Raw genomic sequence first — 10,000 nt, 5'->3', positions numbered from 1 at the left:
CTCTATGACTAATGTAATATAAGTGAATGTTGGCTAGCGATGTCGATCGATATCCCATAAATAATGGATATATCTAACGTGGACGAAGCCATATATCTTATGTATAAATATATTTATAAGCAGTTATAACTTCCGAAAGGATATTCTCTTTCTCTCTCTCACTCTCTCTTCTTTTTCTTTTTTTTCAGGAATATCCATCGTGAATTTTAATAAGACGCGGATTGGCGTGTCATTAAGATCGTCCATGCCTAAAACCTAAAAAGAAAAAAATAAAGAATATCCTCTCCCCTCCCCTCCCCCTCTCTCTTATATATATATATATATATATATACATATATATATATATATACACATACACACGTACGTAAAATTTTCTTCCTCATTTCTTTTTTCATTTACTTTATTTTTTAATCGATGAAAAATAAAGCGAAACGTTTTACGATATGATAAAAATCCTTTGAAAAATTTTTTAATAAACATTATTTAAACGAGTAAAATGCATATATATCTCTATACTAAATCTCTCAAGATTCCACGAATATCTAATGGAATTTCTTTCACAGTTCGTCGATCTCTCAAAGGACAGAAGGCGTCCGCTTGAGTAATCCTTTACGATCCTTTATAATGCACGAAGTTGTATACTTCGGCAATACGCTTACTACTACCAACACCACCATCACCATCACCACCACCACTACCACCATCACCACTACAACTAACACCATCACCACTACTACTATTACTAGTACTATTACTACTGTTACTATTCCTGCAGCTACAATTCTTCCATCTCATTCTCTTTTTCTTCTTCTCTCTGATAGGATAAAGATTTAAAAACTCTTCGAGAATTACCTTGGTATTCGTGGTGTTGTAAAATGCGAAAGAAGTGGATCCCCCTAAAAGCGAAAGAAAATGGTGGGTACCTTCGTACGTAGACATCCGAAGAAATTGTACGAAAGTCTGTTCAAAGGTATGTACGCACATGTATATACTCTTTCTTTCTCTAGCTCTTTCTTTCTTTTTTTTTTGTTTTTTTTTTTTTTTTTTTTTTCTTGTACTTGTCCAGAGCTCCTTCTCGTAGTTTGCACGATATACAACGTTACGATACAAACCCAAGAAGAAAAGTTCTATCCTGATCGTAAGAAGCCATCGTAAGAAGACGATTTTACGTGGACGAAGGAGAAACTTGGCGAAACGAACTGAATGAACTGTATTTTCGTTTTCTTCTTCATCTTCTTCTTCTTCTTCTTCTTCTTCTTTTTCCTCTTCTTTTTCTTCTTCGTCTTCTTCTTCTTCTTCTTCTTCTTTTTTTTCCTCCACCTTCTCCTCCTATTTCAACGATCATCTATCCTCCTTTTCTAACTTCTTCCCTTCCATCTTTTTTTATTTTTTTATCTTCTTCGTCTTTCTTCTTTTTTTTTCCCTTTCTTTCTTTCTTTCTTTTCTCTTTCGTTACTTTCTTCCTCCTCTTTACAATTCACCATTTGTATGTGCACGTCCAAACTTTCGTCCGAGTAATTTAATACAAAAGAAATCAGATTAATCCTCCTGGATGAAAATTTTGAAGGATCATACTTTAAATATTAAATTGGAATATTTTTTTATCGAGTAATAATATCGTTCATGCATATTGTTGTATTCTCTCATTTCGTTTTATTATAATAGTAATTTTTCTTTTTCTTTTATTTCTTTTTTCCTGTTTTTTATTTATTTATTTACTTTTTTTTTTTTTTTTTTTTTTTTTTTTTTTTTTTTTTTTTTTTTGATATCCTATCGTCATAGGACAAAAATCGAAGAAAGAGGAAAAAAATAAAAGAAGAGTTGGAACACGGAATGGAATATTTAAAGGTAGGGCAAAAAAGAAAAGTAAAAAAGAAAAGTAAAAAAAAGAAAAGACGAAGAAAGAGGGGAAAAAAAAAAAAAGGAAAAAGATAAAGAAAATAATACTCCTCTATCTATAAAAGGTTTCTAGCCGCGGGCTATGCATTTACCGTCAATTACGTTTTCGTAATATCATGCTTACCCTTCGAGGTGGCCCCGTTCAAAGAAAATTGCTTCGTGTTATTTTTCATGATCACGAGAAAACTACAGAAAGATTTTCTCGACTTTCTCCTTTCCTTCTTCTCTCACCTCTATCTTTCTCAGAATAAAAAAAGAGACAGACAGAGAAAGAGAGAGAGAGAGAGAGAGAGAGAGAGGGGGGGGGAGAGAGAGAGAGAGAGAGAACTAGATATATATATAGATAGAGAGAGAGAGAGAGATAGAGACAGAGATTGTCCTATCGTTATCGTCACGTACCTACCAGACACATTTTCCTCTCGATAGCTCGAAATCGAGTTTCGAGTCTGATCTGCCGGTGTCCTTGCATTACCATCGGGGATAGTGGAAAATCCATGGGACCATGGAAATTCGAGAATGAAATTGACCTTAAATTTATTGATAATATTTTACGAAAAAGAATATCACAAAGGAAGGGGAAAAAAAAAATCACGAGCATGATTTTATCGTATATCCAAAGGGGAAGAAAAAAAAGAAAGAAAGAAAGAAAGAAAAAAAAAACAAAAGAAAAGGAAAAAAAAGCGCCGAGAGATTATTATTTACTCGTAAAAATTCTTCATATTTACGATAGGCTTGGAAACGTTTTTTTTCTTCCTCTCTCTCTCTCTCTCTCTCTCTCTCTCTCTCTCTCTCTCTCTCTCTCTCTCTCTCTCTCTCTTTTCCTTTCTTTTTTTTTTCTTTTTTTTTTTTCCTTTCCTTTCCTTTCCTTTCCTTAAGCAAATACAAGTTGCGTCATTATTCTAAATAAACAACAATTAATAATTTTAATCGAATGATTAATAAAATTTGTCGTATAATAATTGCCGACGAATGATAATTTAAATATCATACGTAACAACAACAATATTATTGCATATAAATATTTCCAATATATATTTTATAATTGTTCGATTATAAATTTCTTTATCAATTTATTATCGATTATTATCGATCGATACAAACGAGAGATAATTATTATCTTTTAATTTTCCTTTAATACACTGAAATCGGACACAACAAGATTGAAAATAAAAAAAAGTGTTCGAGTTCAAAGATCAGATATAAACATTAAGAATTGATATAGTAAATTTTCAGAATATTTTCTTTCTAAATAAACAAATAAAATAAAAACAAAAATAAAAAATTAAAAAAGAAAAAAGAAAAAACTGTACTTCGTACGATCACAAAGAAAGAGAAAAAATGTCTACAAACTGAACGACCGAAGATCGATTCGAATCGATCTATTTAAGTCATTATCAAGGATCATTGTTATGCATAATCTTAGAATTAGCTTTCTAATCGATAAAAAGACAACATTTTTTAAAACATAGCAATTTTTTTACTCATAATAATAAAACGAGAACGATTAATTGTTAAGAACTTTCGCGAATCGACGTGAAACGTTTAAATCAAATGAGAGAAAAGAGAAAAGAGAAAAGAAAAAAGAAAAAAAGAAAGAAAGAAAGAAAGAAAGAAAGAAAGAAAGAAAGAAAGAAAGAAAGAAGTAATCCTTGATTAGATCGAATCATTAACTAAGCCAAAATTCTACCAAAGAGTAAGATAAGCTAATCCGAGCATAGTTGGACGTGCTCGGACATTTTTGACATCGAAATTTGCATAAAAGCAGATTTCACGGTGCACAAACTTTCGGAAGAGTTTGCATTTTGGTTCGAACGTTCAAACGAACGAAATTATGTGAATGATAATTTACAGAAGAAAAATCGAGGATCGATTTAAACGCTATCGATCTTCTATCTAGATCTTTCTCGATTGTGTCGATTAAAAAAAAAAAAAATATATATATATATATATATACTTTTATAAATCAACATTAAACAAACGAAAAGGGTTGACGTTTTCTCAGCGAAATAAAATAAAAAATGAAAAGTGAAAAATAAAAAATAAAAAATAAAAAATAAAAAGAAGAGAGAATAAAAAAGCTGCTTAGAAATTGGTAACAGGATCTCGACACGAGAAAGATTTTATAGAGCGAAGTAAAGAGGGCGGAAGAGTAGGAGAAGGATCGAGGAGGGGGTGCGGGTGATACAGGGATACGAGGAATAGAGATCGGGGATCAAGGGCCTGGGAGGAGGGAGGAGGGAGAGAGAGAGAGAGAGAGAGGTTGCAAGTGAACGCAGTTTGTGATCGATGTTCTTCGATACGTCGTAGCTCTTCGTAAAAATCAGCAGTCTCACTCTTCTTCTATTACTTTTCTTCCATTTCCTTTTCTTTCTTTCTTTTTTTGTTTTTGTTTTTTTTTGTTTTTTTTTTTTTTTTGTTTTTACTTTCCTACATCAAAAAGCACACTCCCTAAAATAAAAATCGCCGACTTCTTTTAATTATCTTTTTTCCTTATTTTATTTTTCTTTTCTTTTTTTCTTTTATTTTATCTTATTTTTCAGGGTGGAGGATGAGGGATCGTTAAGAAACGTTGTTTCGTTTCGTAAGCATAAAGAAAGAAAGAAATAAAGAAAGAAATGAAAAAGAAACGAAGAAACAAAAAAAAAAAAAAAAAAGAAAAAAGAAAAAGAAAAAGAAAAAAAGAAAATGGCAATTCTTTCATTACTATTATTCTTCTTATCATTATTATCACTATTATTATATCCAATGATCAAATCTTCTTGAAACTCATCTTTCTACTCGCGAGAAAACCTGTAACAAGATATATATAAAAGAACCTAAATAGGGCCTGCCTACCAGTTACTACTGAAGGTATCTCCTCGAAAGTTATTTACGATTCAAGTCATGCACATCGCGTGCTTTATTAATTAATAAACACACCCAGAATAACTTGGCGTGCCCTTCTGCTCTCTCGTAAAGGCACTTTTGAATTCGAGTCCCAAACGTACACAAATACGTACACGCGCATACATATATACACGCGTATAACGACGATGACGACGACGACGACGACGACGACGAAGACGACGATAACAATGTGATACCGTTTTTCTACATGACTTTGTTATCTGTACACAATAAGGATTCTTTAGAATCTAGAAAAAAAAAAAAAAAAAAAAAAAAAAAAAAAAATGTCGGATAAATAAAAATTTCACATACTTTTTGTTTAACAATAAAGAAGACAATGACGACGACGACAACGACGACGACGACGACGATCCACATTTCAATTATATTATCTATTATATCGACATTTGCAAAATTTCTTATTGTCCAATGGAAAAAAAAAAAAAAAAAAAAAAGAAGTTAAAGATCATGTTCAAACGAACAATATATTATAGCGATATATTATATAAGATAGATTTTATGAGATTTTATTGGACATCTATTTAGTAACAATATATCGATCGATTCATCGTCTCGAGATAATGAAGGATAATTTTTTTCTTCTATTCGCTTTTTTTTTTTTTTTTTTTTTTTCTTTTTTTTTTTACTCCTTCCATTAGAATCGTTTGTGTATAATCTCTAACAATAGCTCATAGAAGATAAATCGAATACGGGCGAGATGTCAAAACTTTGATCGAAAAATCGAAGTATTATTTTTAATCCGAGCACATATCAATCCAATGTTCGATTTACAAAAAAGTTGATAGATAAATTAATAGTTGATTTCCTCTCTTTTTTTTTCTCTCTCTTCTTCCTCCTCTTTTTACTTTTTTTTTTTCTCTCTCTTTTTTTTTTTTTTTTTTTTTTTTTTTTTTTTTTTGCCACGAATTTCTCGTTAAAACGTGTACGGTCAATGGCCGTCTGTTAATTCCTCATTTACCCGTTAAACGTAATTGCATTTATCTTTGACGTAACATGTTGCGTTTTGTTTACCGCACCATCCGCGTTCTTCTTCTCCACTATTCATTAGAAAGCCTCGAACGAATCTACCGTGAATTTCATTTCGCAGTTCAAATAAAAGTTCGTTCATTTGAGTTAGCTATTCCAATCGGATCTCGAACAAAACGAAACGAAACAAAAACAAAAATAAAAGAAGGAAAAAAAAAAGAAAAAAGAAAAGAAAAGAAAAACAAAAAAAGAAAAAAAAAAAAAAATACCCCCCAACAACGACAATATCTTCTAATACCTACGACATCGACATCTTATGGATAAATCAATAGATTAGAAATACTATTCGAATGGATATTTTCAACGTAAGCAAAAAATTAACGCGATCTTTATAACTAATTATAAATAACAATATAAATGATAATAATATTTATACGACAAATTACAATGCATATAATTAAATCATAATCAACATAATGAGGATAATAATCCTCTTTATAAATAAGATGCGAAAGGATCGAATGAATCAACGAATTGATTTCAATGAATTTATCAAATTCGATAATTTATTCATCGTTATTCCATTATTATTCCACGGGAGGCTTAATCGTATTCGCGTTAGAATTAAATAAATATCTTTCGTTAGAAAAATTTGTAAAATTAGAGTACTTTGTATAAGACGAACTATGTAAACGTGTCGAAGAGAGAGAGAGAGAGAGAGAGAGAGAGAGAGAAAAGGAGAGGGTGGGGGAGGGGGAAGGGAGGGTGGAAGAAGAGAGGTAGAGGATGAAATCGATAAACCAAGATGGCGGTGCACAGTGCCGCAGAGTACCGCAGCCAAGCTACCACGAGATTATCCTCGGCTGCTCGACCTACCCATAGCACGGTTACAGATATATGACGGTTGCATTGTCGTAATCACTATGGTGAGCTTTATCCTTACACAATCAATTGTTATTTCTCTCTCTCACTCTCTCTCTCACTCTCTTTCTCTCTCTCTCTCTCTCTCTCTCTCACTCTCACTCTCCCTCTCACCTTCTTTCCGGCGTTCTCTTTTACTTTCGTAAATCTTAAAGGAAAAGGAAAAAAAAGTGAAAATAATCGATACAGAAAAAAAAAAAAAAAAAAAAAGAAAATAAAGAAATAGAAAAAGAAAAAAATTATATAATCCCTAACAATATCACAGAAGACAAATCGAAACGCATGATGATGCCAAAACTTTATCGAAAGATTAATGTATTTTTATATTAAATATCGAAAATGATATTTAATCGGTACGATCTATACAAACGGGGAAATAGAGATAAACTCACGATTGATTTGATCACTTTATACACACACACACACACACACACACATACATACATACATACATATATACATATCGTTTATATAATTCTAACGAGAAGATAATACTATTCGTCTTCGATTTAATCTCGTATTACATTTATCACATGGTACGATCATACACTAGTCTTACGCCACTGGTTGTGTGGTGTATGTATGTAGTATATGCGAAGGCAGTGATAGAACCCCGTCTGTGGTCAGCCGGCCAACTCCTGCCAGACTCCGTATGTATCAGCCGAAACGTTTCCGATGCTTTTCGATATTTCTGTATGGATCATTTTTTTCCCTATTTTTCTCCTTTCTTATTCTCTCTCTCTCTCTCTCTCTCTCTCTCTCTCTCATTCTCTCTCTCTCTCTCTATCTCTCTTACTCTTACGTTTCTAAATAAATGCATCGCTATGATACGATGCGATACGATACAATGCGATACAATGAGATAGAATGCGATACGATGCGATAAGATACGATACACGATTTTAAGGAAATACAATGCAAATGAAACTGTTATGACAACGAAGGGAATAAATTACGAGTTTCTCTTTTTAAATGAAAATGGAGAAGAGAGAGAGAGGGGAGGAGGGGACGGTGGGAGACGGAGGGAGGAAGGAAGAGAGAGAAAAGATAAGGAAAGAAAAGAGAAAAAAGAAAAATCGAACAGACGTGTAACGTTTAAATGTTTCTCGATTAAATTCAAATTTTTTGTCCTCTTTTTCTTTTCTTTCTCTTTTTCTTTTTCTTCCTTTTCTTTTCTTTTCCAATTGCCTGACGAACGAAATATAAGAAAGAGAATTTAAAAGAGAGAGAGAGAGAGAGAGAAAGAGATGTTAATTTGTTAAAGAAATCGAATAAAAAATAAATATGAAGTATTATTTATCAATGCTTATATTCTTTTACTTAAAAAATTTTCACGAAATTACGACTTAGGTTTCCAATTCCCTTTTCTCTCTCTCTCTCTCTCTCTCTCTCTCTCCCTCCCTCTTTTTCTTTCCATCTGATCTAAAACTGAATGTGCAATGGCGTTCTAAACGAGAAAGATAATTTCGATCTTCCATTCGGTATCCTCCAACAACCTTTCGCATTTTCTTTCGATATCACGTTACTTCTCTTTCGTTCCGCAACACATCCAATCCTCTTCTCTCTTCGATAGAAGGATATATAGTAAAACAAAGAGAAAGAAAGAAAGAAAGAAAAAGAGAAAGTGAGAGAAAGAGAGAAAGAGAGAGAGAGAGAGAGAGAGAGAGAGAGAGGGAGAGAGATATAGCTAGGGGTTGTTAGTTTTCTTGCTTGTTCCCTAGCTCCACTGCTAGCTTACTAGCTTACTAGCTTACTAGCTCGCTCGCTCGCTCGCTCGTTCGTTTGCTAGTGTGAGTTGTGTTCGATCCGCATGCTTGACTTGTTTCTCGCTCGTGAGGAAAATTCCCGACGTTGTTGTAGTAAGCCACTCTCATCTTGAATTTCACCTATCCGTGCCAGATGTAACGCGTAAGATATATCAACCACATAGGTTCGGACGACGTGATACGTAAGCAAGCAAGCAAGCAAGCAAGCAAGCAAGGAAGCATGAAAGCAAGGAAGCAAGCAAGCAAGCAAGTAAGTAAGTAAGTAAGTAAGTAAGTAACGTTGTACAACATGAAAAGAAACGAGCTGTTGCATTACATCCCGACTGGTTGGTAACGACGATGGAACGGATGTTACAACCCCCCCATTCCTCTACGATGAACGAACAAACGTGATAGAGAAACTATGTCACACAGTAGTAATAATAATAATAATAATAATAATAATAATAATAATAATAATAATAATAATAATACTGACAGCACCCTCTCTTTGGCATGATTCTCTTTTCTATATTCTTTTTATATCGATACATTTTTTTTTATTATTATTATTATTATTATTATTATTATTGTTATTATTTTTTTTTTCAACTCGTTCGAAAATTTATAAAACAGGAATAAACTTAACTCCATTCGAACAATTAAATGATTCTTTGCGATTGATTATTAGGTCAATAAATAATTTTCTTTTGTCATCTCACGAATTGTTTCGAGAGGTATTAATTATTATTATTATTATTATTATTATTATTATTATTATTATTATTATTATTATTATTGTTATTATTATTATTTCTTTTATATAGTAATTATCTGTGATATATACTGGCAATTAATATATGAATAAAAACGCTAGATCTCTTTGTGAGAAACGATTTAATTAAAAGAGAGAGAGGGAGAGAGGAGAAAGAAAAAGAAATGAAGCTTTTATACAAAAGATATATATATATATATATATATATATATATATATATACATATATATATAAGAGTAGGATATATAATGATAAAAGCTTCAAAAGTTAATCCATAATACGTTATTTTCTCTTTTTAACATTTTGAAGGATACACAGAGCAGTCACTAGTAGTTTGTAGAGAGATACAAGAAACTTGTTTACGTAGAGATCAGAGAACGTGCGTGTTGTAATCCTACTTCGTCTGATACTGTCCTTTCTCATCCTCCCTCTCTCCCTCTTTCTCTCTCTCTCTCTCTCTGTTCTGTTGTATTTGCTGGACACATTCCTCTTTCTATATATACCAAACCTCCCATTCCATCACTCTCTCTCTCTCTCTCTCTCTCTGTTCTGTTCTGTTGTATTTGCTGGACACATTTCTCCTTCTCTACATAGACCACTCTTTCTCTCTTCCTCTCTCCCTCCCTCCCTCCCTCCCTCCATCCTTCCTTCCTGCTCTTCCTTCCTCTCTCTTCCTCTCTTGAGCAACGCTTTCAAGCTAGCTCTACGCAACCTCCCCTGCGACCCCTTGAAAAGCGACCGCTCGACTACCTCTTTGTTCATCCGTATTCACTGTCACCCTCTGTCT

At 32.8% G+C, this 10,000-nt stretch overlaps 1 protein-coding gene across 6 annotated transcripts in view; it reads right to left on the bottom strand.

Moving 5' to 3' along the window:
• The window catches only part of LOC124953616 (stress-activated protein kinase JNK), a 173,700-nt gene that overhangs the window by 136,380 nt on the left and 27,320 nt on the right, over positions 1-10,000 (bottom strand). The gene's annotated exons all lie outside the window — the stretch shown is intronic.

Source organism: Vespa velutina, chromosome 13, assembly GCF_912470025.1.
Source record: "Vespa velutina chromosome 13, iVesVel2.1, whole genome shotgun sequence".
Classification (NCBI taxonomy): domain Eukaryota; kingdom Metazoa; phylum Arthropoda; class Insecta; order Hymenoptera; family Vespidae; genus Vespa; species Vespa velutina.
Note: the sequence above shows the minus strand (reverse complement) of the source record. Positions and strands in the feature narration are given on the sequence as shown.